This window comes from Gallus gallus, chromosome Z, assembly GCF_016699485.2.
Source record: "Gallus gallus isolate bGalGal1 chromosome Z, bGalGal1.mat.broiler.GRCg7b, whole genome shotgun sequence".
NCBI classification, from domain to species: Eukaryota; Metazoa; Chordata; class Aves; order Galliformes; family Phasianidae; genus Gallus; species Gallus gallus.
In genome coordinates this window covers 16,215,891-16,234,488 of record NC_052572.1, presented here as the reverse complement: position 1 = coordinate 16,234,488, position 18,598 = coordinate 16,215,891, and positions in this window count along the sequence as shown.

Genomic DNA, 18,598 nt, shown 5'->3' with positions numbered 1-18,598 from the left:
ATTTTCTGGAAGCGTATATGTGAAGAAGAGGAAGTTAAAGTAAAGGTGCAAGTAAAGTGTTCATAAAACATCGGAACACATTTCTTATCTTGCGTGTAAACATACTATCCTGGGCACGTTTGTAATGTTCCGAAATATGGCGAGAGGAAAATTTCTCACACAAATCACTACAAAGGTTTCTTAATTTGTTGTATCATCTGCAATAGTGAAACTGTGTTTCTAAGAAGTTTATGCAAAAAGTTATGCCAGAGAATTCTTTAAAATTTTTTATTTCTTCACTGCTTTTTATTTCAAGAGAAAATGAGATTCCTATTGTCTCCAAATAGAAAAGATGCATATAATTCATGACTAAATTTTTCTTCTCTGAAGTTTCTTTATTTATAACTTCCTGCAGATGTGCATGGTTATAGCAAAATAAAGCCTCTCATTAGCTCTTCAGAGTTAGTAGGTTCTCATTTCACAGTTTCTTTGTAGGTTGGTCTCCCCTGTCCAGCCCAAGTCCCCAGTTCTTTAGTAATGCTCTGCCTTTATGTCTGGGCTGAAGCTCATGTGAATCATACAAGCAGCTGGAATTATTCTAAATTATTGTATAGATTATTAGCTTCTGAGGCTGTAGAAAAGAATCAGAAGAGAACTGTGCTGTTTCCAGGCTCTCCAGCTATTATTTTTGGTACTAGTGGTAGGACAGAGACAGATTATTACAGAAGGCAAGAACTCCTAGTATCAGAAAAGATCCTGGAAGTCCAACAGGAAAATTTAAAATGCATGTACGAAATGAACAATACCATAGTATAATGAAGCCTTGAAGATCCCCAAAACTGTGAAACTGCTGTTACTGTGGATCTTAAAGAACATTTATATCTGCAAGAATGTTTACTTTAGAAAAGAATATATTCCCATCTCATTATCAGTTAAAAAAGATTATGCATTCCCTCCTTCCAGGTTTTTCTTGTGTCTTTAGTACAGGAGCATTCTCAGCTGTGCAGTATTTTGTAAAAGTAGTAGACAAATGAAGATTTAAGAACAGTTAGCTGCCCTGTTGCCATGGTTACCACGAGTAATCGACACTGATTGCTGAATACAGTAAAATAGAAACAGAATGTACCATTTTAAAGAGGGTAAGTCTAGAATATTTAAAAGTAAATTAACACTCAAAGAAAGAAAAACAACACAAGTTATTTTAGATTGATTTCCTTACTCAATATAGTTCTCTGTGAAAAGTGTACTTTATAGATGATGAAAACATATAGGTGATAAAAAATAACTCCATGATTTGGAAGTGGTTTTAAATAATGCATCTCTTCAGTACTTTAGCTGGATGTGTGCGTGCATGTGTGTGTGTGTACATGTGAGTGAATACACAGACTCTGTTATAAAGTAGTAGACAAATAGTGTCCTTTATTCCAGATACTGATAATAGCATAGAATTTCATCTATACTCTGTGTGGTGAAATGGCTTTGTTATTATTCTGGATTATAGACAACATATGAAGTCAGGTTATCTGTGTTCAAGAGTTCTGCACCATGCTGTCATTTCAGATGAAACATAAATAAGGTGATTTACTTAAATATAACAGAAATAACAAATGGAGAATTGTGTACCTCCATATAATTTGAATATCAAAAGCAACAAATTTTTGGTTTTGAGCAAGCAGAATGGAGAATGTGATTGAATTTTCAGAAGAACAGCACTTGTTTTTGCTGGTTTAGTATTTCTTTCCTTTAACATTTAGAAGGCTTGGGCAGAGATCTAAGTAATTTTAAACATTTTGCTCTCTAAATTGCATTTAACCCTTACAATTTATGCATTATGAACTAAGTTAGAGTTGATTCTTATTTAAGGTTGAGAGATGGGCAGGTGTGATGGACTTGAACCTCATTTCTCTATTATTTCCTTCCTTTATAAAGGGTTTGCAAGAGGCATTTGTCCCTAAGCCAGAATGCAGGTTCCAGTGAGATTTTGTACTTTACTTTGTTATTGCAGAAGGTGAATTTCTGTAGCACAGTAATCATTTATTAGCTCTTGACTTACTTGCAACTGAACAATAATAAACAAATAATATTTGGTCCAATACTTCTACTGAGGAAATTTGATTCTCTAAGCTTGTGTGACTGTTTTAAGGCACAGAATGCCTAAAAGTCCAGCTCCTGGTAATAAAATAGTATGATTTTTTCTTTTTTAAAGGAATGGAGCATGCTGGCTTTTGGGTACTTTAAAAAATTCAGTTTCTTAGGTGACAAAAATAAATCTACATCATTAGCAGGTGTAGCAGTTACATATTAAGAATCTTATTAAATAAAAACCATAATGTAGATTCACACTGAACTGTGCCATTTTCTCTTGCTATGTCATGTACTTAGTACAGCTGGCAACCAAGTTAAAATGCAGTCTTGGCAAAATATTTTTCAATAGGAGAATTCAGTATGAAATCATCATCAATGCAGGTAAAAAAAAAAGAATGAAAACTAATCACTGAAAGGCAGCCACTCAAAGCCAAAAAAACAGCCAAAAAACTTAATCTTATTGGAATGGAAGATTTTACTAAGAACAGGGGTGTTCATATAAGATACCAGTGAAACAAACAAGAAGAATTAATATGAGTTAATATTATGAATTACCATGGCAGCAAATAGGAAATAAATATCTTTAAAGCACCTTTATAGTAACAGTATTAACTTCTACTGATAATAATTACATGTTAGTGAGAAATTCTGTATTCAGGGGGGGGTGAGGCACTGGTACAGGCTGCCCAGAGAAGGTGTGGATGCCCCATCCCTGGAGATATTCAGGGCCAGTTTGCATGGTGTGCTGGGCAGCCTGATCTAGTTTCTGGCAACTCTGCTCATGTCAGGGGGTTGGAGTAATATGGTCTTCAGTGTCAGTTTCAACACAAGTCATTCTGTGATTATATGATAAAAATTTACTAACATCCTCAGTAGAATAGGATCTGAGCTCTCTATCCCTCAACTGTAGTGACTATACAACTTTGAAAGTGAAAGCCTTCACATTGCCTCTTGGCTTTCTGTAGACCATGGATAGTTCTCACAGCTCAGACTGGACTGTATCTACGTATTTTTTCTGCATCATTATTGTGTAGGAGCCATCATTGTGACATATCTTGACAGCTATTAGACTAGCATTGAAAGGACAGCTCGTTTTGCCTGCAAACCAGTTCTAATGAAATATTAGTTTTTATAGTGAGAAAATACCTCTTGCCTGATTATTCTGAATTACAAGCAAGAAATTGTCACTTCTGAGCTGCTTTCCACAGCATCTTTCTCCAGGCAAGTAGTACTTAATTGATAAATATAAGGAGATGAGAATGAATCCTCTGAGGAAAATGGAAAATTCTCTTCTAGCTCTTCAGAGGCAAAGCTGAATTGAACTGCTACTGTGACAGCTGCGTAGATAGAGAGAGCCGCAGCTGCTAAGAAGCCTGTGGGCTTCACAGTCCTATTTTGAAGTTCTGTGTATGTGATTTTTTTTTTCCTTAGTACAGCTGATAGCATTTTCTCCCTATTGTTTTCCTGATTAAAATTATATTTATCTAACATACTACTCAGTCATATATCTAGAAAGTGATACTTGTTGTTTGAAAAGGAAACACTACATTTGCTGATGGGTAAACCCACATGGAGTGTCCTGTGGCAGTGGGTATTTCATTCCAGATAAAAAAGCAATATGCACAGTCTAATTTTATTATTGCTTTTAGTTTTCTGTCAAAGATGCCTAATAAGAAAGGTCAAGGTATCATCAAAGCATAGACAGATTTTTGCTGAATGACATAAAACTGTCAGAGATGCTGAGCTTTGATGTTCCATTAAGTGATCGATGTAGATTACTGACTTTTGGCTAAATGCTGCTCAGCTCCATAAGGTCGATATTTGTTAGTTCATTGGTAGAATAATTAATCAATCAATACAGGATGCTTGAAGTCAGGAAATTCCTTTTTTTTTTTTTTTTTTTTTTTTTTTGCCAAGACTGTATCTCTGGTATTACTAACTAAAATTATTTTACAGCATCTTTGGATCCCTGTATACAGAATTTATTTGTGACCATCAAATTATCAAATTTCTAGTGGAAGGAAGAAAAAAATAATAACCCAAGTGAAGAGCACTTCTTGTAACCTTGAGCTCCTGGAGGGAATAACCTCTAACAAGCAGAGTGCATCATCATTAGTTCTTCCCTTTCACATCATCACATTAAGTTTGGGAAATAATTGCATGCAATTTTTCTATTTTACAGTTGGCCCACATGACACTGTGTTCTTCCTTCAGAGCTCCTACCCCAGTTCTCCCATTTTGTCTTTTATTGTAGTCTGTAGAGGTACCAGTAGCCTCTCAAATATATCCATTGGAAGCTTTTACAGTACTGCTTGTACACTGCCTTGCACAATGAGGCTCTCTACCATCAGCTGGGACTTTTAGACCACAGACTATTGTAATATGATTAGGAATGAAGGGCTTATGCAGATATCCTGGATATTTTCCAGATGTAATAGCTTTAAAATACAAAATTCTTTTAGAATTTATACTCTAAAGCATCTTGCTTTCTCACTCAACTCACATATCCAAGAAGATTTCAGGCAGTGCAGATTGAAAGGAAGACATATTTCCTAGTGGATCACAGCAGGACAAGTTTGTAGTGGAGGATTTTGAATAATTTAAAAAAAGAAAAAAAGTTGTTTTTTTTATTTGAGCATGCCCAAGTGTCATGTTTTCATGACAAAATTCTGCAGTCTCATATAGAGTAAAATCTCCTGAACTGTGTGTGACACTACAAAATAACTCATAAGGAAGAACTCTTTTTAAAATAATTGCATATAATAAATGGTTGCATTCAACAAAGGATATGGCAGTTATGTCATTCTTATTTTTCTCACACAGTTATTTCTAATATGTGTCAATTGACAAATATAATTTGATTGATTTTTAGGAGATACTGTATTACATAAATATTTATTTGTGATTTGCTACAATGGATCTCAGAAAAGATAGACTCAAAGATTTTCTTTCATGTTATTTGTTAGTTTGAAGGTTGTACAAAGTCAATCTAAGACCATAATTCATAAGAAAATCCTCTGATTTAACTTCTCCAATCAACTGAAAGTTTCACACTTTCACTTTTCAATATATTAGTGTTTAATTTTTTTATTATTTTTTTATTATTTTTATTTTTTGCTGTGTATGTTCAATTTGAGGTATTCAGTTCTTTTCAAATCCTTCAGTAACATTTGCCTTCCACTGCCTTTTCTTCATTCTTTCATATTGGGATGACTCAAGGACTCAGATGGTCTGAGCTTTACAGAAGGTTAAAGGATCACTGAAGTTTCTCATACACTGTGTTTCACTAGATTTTACCACCTTACTGTACCACTCCTATACCTATATTGCATCACAGCTAATATGTCATGAAAGAAATAAGTCAAGGACACAAGTTACTATGATGCCTAGGTCTAGGAAATGCAAACCAGAAAACTAAATGATTTTGAGATAATATTATTTCCTTTTCACCAGCAGTTTTTTCAGTGATTCTAGGACTGTTCCTCATTCAAAATGTCATCATAATCCAAACTGTGGTTCCAAGAAGGGTATAAAAGTGTCTCTGAAATGGGATTCTCTGAGTAACAATGATTTAGAAATCAGAAGTCTGAAAAGCAGTTTTCTTTCCCAATATGGGACTGTAAAAAAATATCTAAATTTATATGTTATTGTTATTATGCACCCTGTTGTACTTCATCAGTATGCAAAATCTCAATTCTAGATGCTATATAGATATATAGGCAAATGTAGTCTCTAAATCAGGATGAATGTATTGAAATGTGGAAGAATGTTGTTTTTATTGAAAGTCCCTAAAGCTGCTTTCACTGGGAGTTCAACAGGAAATGAATCAGATTTTAATGAGGATATGTTACAACATAACGGTCTCTTTACCATGAAGAGATTCTGTAGAACTTTTCAAAGGAGGCAACAGTATTGTCTTGGTTTTACAGAAGAGAATAATGAACTGATTTGCTCAGTATGAGTGGCCAAGAGTAGACCAAGACAGTGCTATCAGAGAGGTGAATATATACTATTTTGTCCGATTCATGGAGTGTATGTTATATGTCCTCTGATTAAGAAGCTTTCCAAGGAATAACAGGTTAGTTAACATATTAAAAATCACCCAGATGAATTTTGCTGCCTGTAGTCTACTACTTTTCAAAATATTTTTGAATAGTATTTTTCAAACTGATTATATCAGTAAAGTGTTATACTGTTTATGTGTGAGCATTCATGAGACCCACCTATTTCAATGCTGCCACCATCATTTCCAATGTACTGAAGACAATATGCAACTTCACACACAGTTCCCCAGTCATAATCTACCAGTGAGTGAATCAAGAAGCTGTTGATTTTTCGGTGTGACAGCTGTGCATGGCTTGTTTTTCATGTTGCTGTCACCATGGCCTCACTGTGCTCACATCCACTGTTTGGTCTCCATAACTGTTCAGCAAGCACTGATTAACGTCAATGGGTGCCATTTTTTTCTGCATGGAGGAATTCAATTCCACACCTTTGCCTCATATACACACTTGATCTCAGATGCCATTCTGTTAGACTGCCCCTCTGCTGCCATTTGTCACATGGCAACAAAATGTAATGGAATACTGGCAGGAGGTTCAACCTCTAATACCATACCACCAACCTCTGCCCCTTACGTCTGGGCCAACGTAATGAAGTAGAGGACATTAATTTCAGAGCAGCACTTGTAGTAACTTGTAATATTCCTCAGTACACTGGCACATATTTTCGTGTATTTTTGAAGGACAGATGTAGAAGAAAAATTTGTATGAGAGCTGATGATACAGACATTTGCTAATAAACGCTATAGCCAATAAGGAAATTCTGTACTGATGGAAGTGATAGGCAACCTCTATGTTATAAATTCTGATAGGAGGCACTAGACATGAATTTGTTCTCCTTTGTCTGCCTTGGGGCTATCTTAAGTGCTAAGCTTTTGATCTTACTGATAGCTTTAAACCCCTTAAGAAAACTAGAACTGAGAATAAAAAGCTGTCAGCTGTGGTTCACCTCTCTCTGTCTTTCTTTGACTTTCTATTATCCTAAACCCTTGAAGATCTCTGGAGAGAGATACAGCTCATAAGGCACGTGTGATGAAACAGCACTCATCATGTGTCCCCTGCAAGTGAACTATGTATGTCCTTTTTACTTCTGTTAGGCTGTTGCAACTACTAAAAGGCATAAAACTCAAGATGTGAAAGCATTACTCAAAGATCTATGGTATGACAAGCTTTTATGGTATATGTTACTCATATGATATCCTATGGTGTACATTAATTATGAAATCCATACTATTTGCTAATGAATGAAAATCAGGCAGCAAGTAATTTTTTAAATAAATTGTGAGACCAAGTAACCTATTTGAAAAAAAAGCCCACAAAATCACAACAAAAAATATCTCTTGAAAGGGGCAGGAAATTATTAAGAGCAGAATAAAAAGAAAAAAAACATAATTTTATGGTATGATAATTATTACATGTTGAAAAATTTTGAATGTATATTTAGCCAGAAGATGAAGGAATATAAAATACGATCATATCAGGTTGATAGTAAGTCTATCTTAGCTTCAGAAGCTGTTTTCATAATTACATCATTCATAATCATGAATAATAGCCTGTTTCATGGAAACTAATATTACCTATATAAAATCTTTATCACAATCAGTACAGCTGAATAGATACATGGGGAATTTTAGAGACAGTAGAAGAGCCATTCCACTGTTGGCCTTGAAGGACATTTTTCAATGGTTTACAGGCTGGTTTGGCCTGGTTCCATGACTGGTGGGGCAGAGGGATTAGTGAATTTGTGCTTCCAGAAAGGGATAAGGGAAAAAGAGTAGAGAGATGGGCCTCCGAAAAAACAGTGGCAATGATCTGAGGAGAAACCAAATATTTTACTAAGTAATGCAAGATAATGCACCATAATGCAATATAATACAATATAATTAAAATTGGAGCTAATAAGTCAAATATAACGAGAGTATCTGAAAGCTGAAGGCCTTAAACTAATGCTGAGGCAATGCATGCGGTCAGAATGAGCAGCAGGGAGGAGAACCCAACTATCAGAAAGCAAAAAGGGACATCAGGTGACCTTGCCAGGGGTTATATCTCCGCTCTGAATGCAAAGTCCTCTGGGGTATGTAGTTCTTCTTCTCTTCTGGGACAGGTATCTGTAACTGGAGCATGAACTCTTCAACTCCCAGTGCACTACGTGATGTTATGATGTGGAATACTGATAACCAAAAATCATAAAACCATAACAACACTGTAAGAATCTGTTGTCCTGTATTGTCAGTTCTGTGGCTCCTAAATCCTCTTTCCTATATACCAACTTTGAAGACATCATAGTTTATTCATGGTAGTGACTGATTACATGTTAAGAAGCAACACTGGCAGAAATTACTGTCCATTTATGATGGAGAAAGACTTCAAATTTCTGTAATATAGGGGAAGTGGAATTAAAATAAAGTTATCCTCTACTCTGATAAATCTCTTCAGGGAAATTTTAATACTGGTTGCTGTCAGAGAGAGAAATCATTGCAGAATTCACTTAGAACAGGTTAGATTTCTTTTTCGGTAGGAAAAATTATTGTTCCCATCTCAAATTAGGTTAGAATCAGTCATTTTATGGTAGATGATGTGCACTGTCCTTCTTGGTAGGCTTAGACTAAAAGTATTTACTGATCACCTAAAGACAGTAATAGAGATTTGTTTACTGTTCTAAGAATCCTTGTGTGAATAAACTGTTGTAAACAGCTCTGTGCCCGTATGGAGGCCAGTGATGAGTGGTGTCCCTTGTGGGTCTGTTTTGGAACAGACAACATCTTTAACATCTTTATCAATGGTATAGACACTGGGATTGAATGCACCCTCAGCAAATTTGCAGATGACACCAATGTGAGTAGTGCAGTTGATACGACAGAAGGAAGGGATTGTCATGCAAAGGAACCTAGACAAGATTAAGAAGTGGGCTCACACGAAACTAATGAGGTTCAATTATTCCAAGTACAAGGTGTTAGTTTTGTATAGCATATCTGATACACTGGATTTTTCTATACAAGCTTATTCTACTGTTTTTTCAGAAAGTTTCTTGAAGAGTTTTCAGGACAGATCAGCTAGCATTATGGAAGCAGTGCAAGAATCCACTGATACGTTGTAGCACTGAACTGTTGATGAACTTAGATATTTTGGTCAGAATTGTGCCTACTTTCATGAACACGCTATCAGGAATAGCAAATAGGCACAGTAAATAGTGATGCAGTGGGCATTAGAAACATTCTCCAAGTTTTCCAAAACAGAGTCTTAAGGATATTCTCAATTTGAAGACAAGTGTTCAAATTTAATTAAATAATTTTAATTAGCTGCAAACAGCAAAGAAGACTATGGAAAAAAAAAAAAAGTGGAAAAGATGAATAGGTTCAAATATTTTAAGGTAGACAAAAACAAACAAACAAACAAACAAACAAAAACCCACCACCACCAAAACTCCATGAATTTCACTAAGTGCAGAAAAATGTCAGAATAATTGTAAAGGTTGATCCAGTTCTTGGGTTTTTTTGAGCAAGGAGTGATATATTTTTACTGCAAAAACATGTAATGTATCACTTTAATTTTGTATTTTATGGCCAAGAATTTCTAAGACTGAAAGCTTAGTAAACAGGCCAGTAATGGAGAATGAGTACTTCAACACTGTCCACAATCCAAGCAAGATATAATTCCTATGTACCTCAGTAGCTCCCTCTCTCTTCCTCTCATTTTGTAAAGGAATTACATGTGTGTAGTTCAGCCATCGGGACATCTGTTGGAAAGACCACATGGTGAGCTGCAAGAGGTCCAGAAGGCTCGTGGAATCCACTGATGACAACTTTCTGGTCCAGGTAGTGGACAGACCAACCAGAGGTGAAGCGTTGCTGGACCAGCTGCTCACCAATGTGGAACAGATCATCAAAGATGTCAACATTGGAGGCAGCCTGGGCTGCAGCAACCATGCCCTGTCTGAGTTTGTGACCTCGAGGGATGTGGGCCTGGCAAAGGGTGGGGTCAGGACCCTGAACGTTGGAAGAGCAAACTTTAAGCTGCTCAATGGATTGTTGGCCAAGATCCCCTGGGATGCTGTACTTAAAGATAAAGATGTTGAGGAGAGCTGGTTACTCTTCAAGGATGCCCTCCTGAAAGCACAAGAGGTCTCCATCCCTCTGAATAGGAAAGTGGGAAGATGAGATAGGAAACTGGCATGGTTCGGCAAGGACCTGCTGGACACACTGAGGGTGAAGAAAGGTGCGTACAAGCTCTGGAAACAAGGGTGTGTCACCTGGGAAGAGTACAGGCATGCTGTCTGGACTTGCAGACATAGGATCAGGAAAACCAAGGTGCAGGTAGAACTGAACTTGGTGAGGGATGTGAAAAACAATAAGAAGACATTCTGCAGGTACATGGCCAGAAGAGACAGGCCAAAACAGGTGTACCTTATTTAGTAAATTTAAAAGGAGAACTGGTTTCAATGGACGAAGAGAAAGCTGAGGTACTGAATGAGTTCTTTGCCCTGGTCTTCACTGGTGGCCAGGATTCCAGTCTTTCTCATGTCCCTGAGCCCTGCACCCCCAAGCCTCCAAGTGGGGACCAGAGGGGTAAATCCCCCCCCAATGTAAGGGCAGAGCAAGTCCGAGACCGCCTCATGAGACTGGATGAGTACAAGTCTTTGGGGCCGGATGGTGTGCATCCCAGGGTTCTGAAGAAGCTGGCTGAGCTGGTTGCAAAGCCGCTCTCCATCATATTTGAGAAGTCATGGTTGTCAGGTGAGGTCCCAGATGACTGGAGGAAGAGTTACGTCACTCCCATTTACATGAAAGGGAGCAAGGAGAACCCGGGGAACTACAGGCCGGTGAGTCTCACCTCTGTGCCTGGGAAGATCATGGAACAAATCCTCCTGGATAACATGCTCGATCACGTGAGGAATGAGCGTGTGATCTGAGACAGCCAGCACGGCTTCACCAGGGGAAGGTCATGCTTAACCAGTTTTGTGGCCTTCTATAATGGAGTGATGGCATTGGTGGATGAGGGGAAGGTGACCGATGTCATTTACCTGGACTTGACCAAGGCCTTTGACATGGTCCCCCACCACATCCTTATCTCCAAATTGGAGGGATGTGGATTTGATGGGTGGACCACTCGTTGGATAAGAAATTGGTTGAAAGGCCGCAGACAGAGGGTGGTAATCAATGGTTCTATGTCCAGGTGGAGGCTAGTAACGAGTGGAGTCCCACAGGGGTCTGTTTTGGGACCAGTGCTCTTTAACATCTCTATCAATGACATTGATGATGGAATCAAGTGCACCCTCAGCAAATTTGCTGACGACACCAAGTTGAGTGGTGCGGTTGACACGGAGGAAGGAAGGGATGCCATTCAGAGGGACCTTGACAGACTTGAAAGGTGGGCCCGGGTGAACCTAATGAGGTTCAAAACGACAAAGTGTAGGGTTTTGCACTTGGACCGGAGGAACCCCAGGCATCTATACAGACTGGAAGGAGCAGTCCTTGAGAGCAGCTCTGCAGAGAGGGACCTGGGGGTCCTGATTGATGACAAACTTAACATGAACCAGCAGTGTGCTCTTGCAGCTCGGAAAGCAAATGGTATCCTGGGCTCCATCATGAGAGGGGTGGCCAGCAGGGACAGGGAGGTGATTGTCCCTCTCTACTCTGCTCTTGTGTGGCCCCATCTGGAGTACTGTGTCCAGGTATGGAGCCTCCAGTACAAGAAAGACATAGAGCTGCTGGAGAGGGTCCAGAGAAGGGCCACAAAGATGATCAGGGGGCTGGAGCTCCTCCCCTATGAAGACAGGCTGAGGGAGCTGGGCTTCTTCAGCCCGGAGAAGAGAAGGCTGTGGTGTGACCTCATTGTAGCCTTTCAGTACCTGAAGGGAGCCTATAAACAGGAAGGGAGTAAACTCTTTGAAAGGGTAGATAAAAGCAGGACAAGGGGAAATGGTTTTAAGCTGAAAGAGAGAAGCTTTAGGTTGGATGTTAGGGGGAAGTTCTTTACCAGGAGAGTGGTGAGGTGCTGGAATGGACTGCCCAGAGAGGTTGTGGATGCCCCATCCTTGAGGTGTTCAAGGCCAGGTTGGATGAGGCGTTGGGCAACCTGGTCTAGTAAATGGGGAGGTTGGTGGCCCTGCCCGGCAGGGGGGTTGGAGATTCATGATCCTTGAGGTCCCTTCCAACCCAGGCCATTCTGTGATTCTGTGATTCTGTGCTTTGCTTAATTCTGATACCTAACTGAACTGAAGCTGTGGAACCACTGCACTGAATGTGTCAAATTTATCTCCTCATAGTTATCTTTCAAAAGATACACAGTTACATGGAATCCTCTCTCCATGTGTTGTATCATATCAATTAGATAAATAGTCCCAGTGACAGAAATCACACCAAGGAATATACTTCATCCTAGTCTCTTACAGCCTAGTAACTTTATTCCTTAACTCCATAGAAGCCAGACCATACACGACTATCCAAATTTTAAAATTTTCTCTCAGACTGTAATTTAAGGTTTGATAAGTACTACATGAAATTCAAAATGCTTCTGCCTAACTGCAGAGAATACCAAGCTCAGGATTTAGTTTCAGGGTTGAAATATTTCAAGAAGCATAAAGAACTGATTTTAGTGAAATATATTTAGGATTGCCTGTACAGAGGATTTGGTATAAAAACGGAAATTGCCCTAGTCTGTTTTTAACACATAGCATGTCCATTAAAGCGTTACACTCGAACAATTATCATGCATAGAAATGGTATAGAAAACGTTTATTTAGAATGAAAATGGGCCATTTAATTTACTTGATGTTTTCCTGTCCACAAATTTAAATGGCAGTGAAAATTTTATCTTTTATAATAATGATTAAAAAAATATCCAGGAAAATGCATTGTTGCAGATTAAGCTATGTGTACAGTGATTGCTTGTAGTGCAAATGGACTTTTCTTTGTGCGTTCAATAATGTTATCTTTAGCAACCTGTCCTGCTTAGCAGAATCTCCTTAATTTAGAAATGTAACTGCTTCAAAACAGCCCTCCATGCTTTCTTTTCAAACAACCATTTTTTTTTTCCTTGTAGGTTTCTGATGACCTTGATGGGTATTATATACTGTTTCTATTGTCCTAGTGCCCCAGTTAGGCTCTCTGATAGTTTGCTGATGTTTTTTTCTGAGCTGTGTTTATATGTGATGAAAATTTTGAGAAGCTACATATACTTGTACAGTATTACAGGTTAAAATTTTACAATACCACTCATTTAATTCTTAGTTTATTAGTTCTAATATTCATGATATGACTGGCAGGTCAAAGAGAAGTCAGAATAAAAAAAGAAGAAATAATAAATAACAGTTATCGCTGATAAAGAGATATTTTCACTCCTTATTAATTCTTTATTTTATTACAACTTAAAGAACAAGTCTATTATTTTTCAAGGATTCTTCAAACTTAAAGCACTTGCATAAAACCCCTTTTATTAAAATTATCAGAAAATAATATTAGTTATCTACTAAAAGAAATGATAAATTAGTAATTAAATGGATGTTTTTCTTGCTCTAGAAGAATCTATCATCTCAGTAATTTTTTTTGTTCTGTAAAAGTTTCAGTGTCTAACACTAGGATGAATTTTTAATTCAGTAGGCCAAGTAGCTGACTAAACAGCAATTGATTGCAAACAGTGTGGCAAAGGGAAACATTTTATGAAATCAAAACATTAAATCATCTGCTGAATCTTCACTTACATGCTCCAAAAGAGGGCAGCAAATGTCTGCCTATCTGTTGCTCTTCAGTTCTGGTCAGCAGTGGTCACTGATGGCAGCCGTGCAGAGCTTTTCTATACCCATATTTTAAAAGGCTTGTTTGGTTACAAAGAAATTTAGGGTAAAGGATGTAAATGGATTAGCCATCTTGGCAGTATAAAATATTAGGATGAGGAAGACAATGTATGCTGGACTTCATCTTATTCCACTCCGGCAAAATACAACTCAGATAACAAAATAGTGAGTGCAATTCAGAATATAATCTCTCAAACACTCTGTTCTGCATCTATTATATTTCCTTCATCTTTTGGCTTCATTAAAATAGTGAAAACCTAGTATAAAAAGTCACCCCCTTCAAACCAAAGATCCAAGCAAAAAGAAAAGAAAAAGGTGTGTTTTGCAATATGGATTTGAATTTCTTACAGTACACAGAATGGGATGTAGAGCAAATGTACAGCTTCAGAAAGGTTGCACAGAAAAAAAATCACATTAAAATGTTCTCTGAAAAGTTTATACACTGGGATGAAAATGCTGCTTCCTCACAGAGGAAAACATGAAAAATAGCAGATACATAAAAAGACTTACAGAATATTTTACTGCTCACACTACTTGTTCTTCTAAAGATAGTATGCTAATCCTCACCACTGCAACTATGTATTGTCACTTGTACTCTTGCACACATGCATGCTTTTGTAAATTTCCTTTCAGCTACTGCATTCTCCACTTGTTTGCAGGGATGCTCAATACAAAAGTAGTCAGTCTTTATAAGAAAATATAAGAAATGAAAAAAAATCCAAGACATCAAAAAGCAAGGAAGTAATTGAAAACATCTATCTCTGTGTCCCTGTCTCCCTGGGGAAAAACAAAAAAGAAACAAACAACAAACAAAGAAAGAAACAAACAACAAACAAAACAAAAACAAAAACAAAAACAAAAACTTGGATTTTTGAGAACTCTAGGATATTCTGGATTTTTTTTTTTCAAATTTAGAGTGATTGGTTATAGTGAAGTCTTTTGAAATTAATGACACAATATGTTGAAGATGTTTTACCTCACTTAGACTGAGAGACATTTCATAGAAAAGTGTGTAAGAATGGTTTGCAGGGATAGAAGCTAACGTCAGAAGGCATATTGTGCATTATGAATAAAACACCTTGAAATACGTATATGTAGGAAAATTCTTGTAGTGCTGAAGTGTTTGAATTCTATGCATTTGTTCAGTTGCCTGACAATTTATTTTACTACTGAACTGGAATATAGCCTAAAAAATATCAAGGATGCTATGTTTAGCATGTTAGAAGGCTCTCAGCCTATCCATTCTTAGTCTGTTTTCCAGTGCATTAATATTATGTGTCTCCTGTAAAAGCATTTGGATTTTTTGAAAGATAATTCACTTGTTATTTGGCTGAAGGTTTCTGGAAGAGCCTCAGATCCCTATCTAAAATGTTCAGAGTAAGGCTAAATTAAGACTTAAAACAGGTCACCTGGAGACTTATCCAGCTGAGATTTACAAACCCACAGGAGTGGAGATTTCACAGCATGTCTGGGCAACTCATCACAGAGTTGGGGAAGAACTGTCTGTATGCTTATCTAGGAATTTCCCTTGTTAGATTTTTATCTATTTCTTCTCTCACTGTGCACTTCTCAGAAGAGTCGGCTTATTGCCTCCTCTTCATGTCTCATGAATTCAAGTTATTTTTCAAAGAAATCTGTGTTTTCTACCATCTAAAATGAAGCCATATAAAGGACATCTGTAATGACAAAAAAGATCTATAAGATTGTTAGATATAATAGCAAAGGAAAGTTTTGGCCTTATCCATATTCAACAGGAAAAAGAAAAATATTACTTCAAAAAATTGTAAACATCATGGCGTCTGATGATTTTCTGCCACTGATCCTCACTAAAAATCAAGTATCTGCCATTAACATGAATAGATAGGCTAAAATACTCATAAAGTTCTTTATTTCATATCAGTTGGACCTGAAAACTTTCAAGAGTTGGCTAATGATTTGAGTGCTACTAACAATTTGAAAACCCAAGAATAAGAATAAAGACTGTGCTGAAAAACTAGAAAAGTGAAAACCTAGTGTCTGTATTTCTAAAATGAAAATGAGCTGATGTAGAATTATAGACCTGAAATGCTAACTTTAATTCATAGGATATTCCTGGAACAAAAACTAAATGCACCAGATTGCATGCATTTGGAAAAAAAAACAAAAAACAGAGAAAGGTGTAGAGATAGTCTCTGGTTGGTCAAGAGTAAATTGTATCAAATTGGTGTTATGTTCTGTTTCAGAATTAAAAAGGACCTCAAGGATATACAGAAGCCTACTTATGCCCTATATTCTGACTTTGGTGAGGCTTATGTTACATACAGCTTCTCTATGTGCAGACTGGGGATCAGAGGCAAAGTGAAAACAGTCAATAGCAGCGCCTGTCAGCTGAAATTAAAGCATTTTTGGGGATGGAAGAGTTTTCTAGAATGTTAACATTAATTTTTAATTTATGACCTGAATGATGAAATGGAGAGGATGGTGATCCCATTTGCTGTTTTCTCTGAGATGGGAAGATTGCAAGTATGCTAAATTACAGAATTAAAACTCAAAGTCATCCTGAAAGATTGGATTAGAATATTATTCAGTAGGGAAAAAAAATCCCCTGGTGGTCAGAAATGTTCAACTACATGAACAGAATGTGGGGAAAACTAGGCAGAAATTATTTCATAAATTCCCAGGGGTTACTGTGAATCACAAGCTGAATATGAGTCAACAACATTATTTTGAGAATAGACAAATACCATATGTAGCTATATAAGAAGATGTATGCACAGCATGAGAAAATCCTTCTGCTCTGTTTAGCTGCAGTTAGACAGCCAGCTAAGGACATGGCAATTCAAGAGAAGTGTGGACCATTCCAGTAGGAGCTGAAACGGACTCATAAGAATTATAAAGCTGTGGGAAATCTGACAATTAAGAAAAGATTGAATGAACTGGGATTACTTAGTTTAATGAAATTTGAGCATGATGACCTTCAAATACACAAAGAGAAGGAAGAAACATACTGTCTGTACCCATGATGAACAGAAAAAAAAAAAGATCATGGCATAAACTGTAACAAGAGAGATCTAGTTTAGATATTAGGGGGACAAGTCGAGTAGTAATGAAGGTGAAGCACCTAAACATATTTCAAAAGACTGTGGAATCCTCATCATTAGAGTATTCAAATGCATTAGGCAAACATCTGGCAAGAAGGACATAGAGCTGAATGAGTATGTCCTGGGATAAAAAGATTTGGTGAAGAGCAGCAGAGAAACGATTCCCCAAGAGCAGTTGTGAGTGGAACTAAAGACATTTGTCTTCAGGCTGATTCTCCAAATGATGGAAAACTTTAGATTTCCTTATATCATGTAACTCTTAAAGGAGTTCCTTCTAATAAATGTTACTCTGAAATAAATGCACACATTTAATTTATGCAGAGAAGTTCAATTTTCTAATAACTAGGATTAAGCTATCAATGAAACTTAAGCTAAAACAAATGGACCCCCATCCTGTTGCTTAGAAATTAAAACTGTTTTTCTCCTCCATTTTTCATTTATAAAATGGTTGCTTTTGATATTTCCTTCAACATTTTTTAATTCTCACTCAATAGCTAAATAAATGTAAACAATTAAAATGCTTATGTTGCTACTGCAACTAATCGTAATATTAAATTGTCTCTGTGAATGGAATTTTAATTTTCTTGGTGGCATTCTGTCAGCAATTTTCCTGCTGTTTAAAAGATCAGAGTCTAATGGGATTAAGGTGGATAATCAAATCTCAAACTGGATTCTGAGTATGAGGTTTAGATGCCTGCAGAGTACTTCCTTACTGAATATGAATGAAAGATATTCAGTGCTTAGAGAAGAGAAAAATAAATAGAAGATCTTTTTTTTTTTTTTTTTTTTTTTTTTCCCCACACTGTGTTGTTGCCTCAGACCTCTTGATAAGGAACTTGGGTTATTTTTTAATTTTATTTTATTTGGGGAATTAGAAAACTGAATAAATTCAGCTCATCATACAGTGTCTGTGATTGAAATTCAAGGGATAAAACAGAACAGAATAAAATGGAATAGAAAAGAATGGAATAGAATAATTCAGCTTTGAGCTGTTCCTGTGGGGAGCAGAGCCTGGCACCTCACTCTGCTTCCTCAGGGAGTTGCAGAGAGCAGTGATGTCACCCTTTATGCTTTTCTTCTCTGGATTGGACAAACTAGGCATCCTCAGCCTCTCCTCACAGAACACAACTTCCAGCCCATCTACCAACTTCATTGTACTCCCATAGATGCTTTCAAGTATCTCAGCATCCTTTTATGAGCTACACATACAGTGTTCAAGGTGAGGTTACAGCAATGCTAAATTCAGTGGCTCTTTTTGCCAACTAGTTGTGCTGTGTTCAATGCACCCCACAAAGTATTCTGCCCTCCTGCCTGCCCAGATATACTGGTGGCTCATGTTGAGTTTGCTGTCACCATCACATTCAAGTTCCTTCATTCTGCACTGCTCCCCAGACACTCAGCTCCCATCCATGCTTGTGTCTGGCATTGATCTGTCCCGGGTGCAGCATCCGGCATTTTCCTTTGTTACATTTCATGCTGTTTATGATTGTCCAAGTTTGTGGCAAAGTACATTATTCCGAGGATCATAGAATCAGAGTCATTCCAAGGTTGGAAAAGACCTACAAGATCATCCTGACCAGGGGTCCACCTATCAGGATGAC